At 43.1% G+C, this 2,042-nt stretch overlaps 1 non-coding gene across 1 annotated transcript; it reads left to right on the top strand.

Annotated features, from left to right (window-relative positions):
* Positions 1 to 1,276: 1,276 nt before the first annotated feature.
* On the top strand, positions 1,277 to 1,383 carry LOC122726997. Its single transcript, XR_006352982.1, has one exon. It is a non-coding gene; the product is annotated as a U6 spliceosomal RNA (small nuclear RNA).
* The last annotated feature ends 659 nt before the right edge of the window (positions 1,384 to 2,042 follow it).

The raw sequence follows: 2,042 nt of genomic DNA, 5'->3' as shown, positions 1-2,042 counted from the left end.
ATCAGATTGACCAATCTCTCTCTATCTTGATTGCTTCCCTGCTAATATAAGCATACTTAAGTTTCCTTCATCCTTAAAAAACCCTCACTAGACCTTGCCATTCCCAGAATCCTATATCTTTTCTTCCTTTCTCCAAACTCCCTGAAAAAGCTACCCGCAACTGCAGCCTCCATGCCTTCTCTGCTAATTCTCTCTTTTAAATACTCTAAAATCTGTTTTTCAGTCTGTTCACACAGCTGAAAATGACCTCTCCAAAGCTACCAGGGGTCTCTCAATTGCCAAATCTAATGGCCTTTTCTTCATTCTCATTCTTCTGTCTTCTACGACACTGATCCATCCTTCTAGATATTCTCTCCTCTGAGTTTTCAATAAGTTGCTTTCTCTTGGTTCTGTTCTCATCTATTTGATCACTTCTCATTCTCCTTTGATGGTTTTCTTGGCAAAAACACTGGAGTGGTTTGCCATTTCCTTCTCCAGCTCATTTTACAGATGAGGAAAATGAGGTAAACCAGAGTTAAGTGACTCGCCCAAGGTCACACAGCTAGTAAATATCTGAGGCTGGATTTGAATTTAGGTCTTCCTGACACCAGCACTCCATCCAATGTGCCACTTAACTGCCCCCATCTTTGTTTACATAGTACCAAACATATAATTTTTGTTGGATTTAATTGAAGTGCTATTAGAGTTCCAAGAAAGAGAAAAATGAGGGGGATCAAGGGGGATCACAGTGTTATCTTTTATACTGTCAGATTCACTCCTGAATCTCCTCACTATGTAAGTGAAGGGCTGTTGTGGGATGGAATGCACTGAGTCATCCTTATCCCCCACACCAATTCCTGTGGCATTTATCTGTGACATTGGCCTGAGTTAGAGAGTTATAGAGGACAGAGCAAAGGTTACCTACTTTACCAAGTATCCAATATGTGACTTTGAATTCATTAACACCCTGTGCCACTCAGCTGAGCCAAACAGCCTCAGAAAGAGGAGTATAAGAAACGTTTGAGCAGGCAGCCAGGGAATGCAGTGGCTAAAATGCTAGATATGGGGTCAGGAAAACTCTAGTTCAAATCCTGCCTCAGATACTTATTAGAAGTGTGGCTCAGAGTAGTTAGGTGGCGCAGTGGATAAAACACCCACCCTGGATTCAGGAGGACCTGAGTTCAAATCCGGCCTCAGGCACTTGACACTTACTAGCTGTGTGACCCTGGGCAAGTCACAACCCCAGTTGCCTCACCAAAAAAAAGAGAAAAAGAAAAAGAAAAGAAGTGTGACTCTGGTGCTTGCTTCAACAGCACGCATACTAAAATTGGAACGACATAGAGAAGATTAGCATGGCCCCTGCGCAAGGATAACATGCACATTCATGTGGCTCTGGCCAAGTCACTTAACCTCCCCCAGCCTCAGTTTCCTCGTCTGCAAAATGGGAAAAATAATAGCACCCATCTTATAGGATTGTTTTGAGGATCAAATAACATATATAAAGCACTTTGCAAACCTCAAAGTTCGCAATTATTATTAGTAGGGGAATGAGTCACAGTCCCTTTTGACAAGCTAATGAAAGCTATGGGTCTCTTCTCAGAAGAATGTTTTTAAATAATTGAAGGGAATGCTAAATTGAAGTTAGAGGTTAGTGAAAATCAAGATGTAATTGTTTTCCCAGATCTGTCCATGAACAACTGAGGGGGTCCATGGACCCCAGGTTAAGAATGCTTACTTCAGAACAAGGTCAGGAATATTCATTAACTCCCTCTGTGACCTCCAGAGAGTTACTTTTCTTCTCTCGGAGTCAAGTTTCCTGCTCTGAAAAAATTTGGGGGTTGCACTGGAATTTCTGTCAGGTTCCCTCTAGTTGTAACAGTCTAGGAAATCAGCTTTGATCACATCCAGTAAAGAGGCAGGCCCCAAAGCAGGGAAACAATAGACCCACCCCAGGTCAAGAATCAGACCCATGCTGGAATTGCAGGGCTGAAGGCCTACCTTCCCAGCTGCCTTCTCCTCTGTCCCCAGCTGACCCTGAGCTAAGCCCTGTTGCGTGCTTTGGG

This window comes from Dromiciops gliroides, chromosome 4, assembly GCF_019393635.1.
Source record: "Dromiciops gliroides isolate mDroGli1 chromosome 4, mDroGli1.pri, whole genome shotgun sequence".
Taxonomy (NCBI): domain Eukaryota; kingdom Metazoa; phylum Chordata; class Mammalia; order Microbiotheria; family Microbiotheriidae; genus Dromiciops; species Dromiciops gliroides.
The sequence above is the reverse complement of the archived record's forward strand: the minus strand, read 5'-3'. Positions and strand labels throughout refer to the sequence as shown.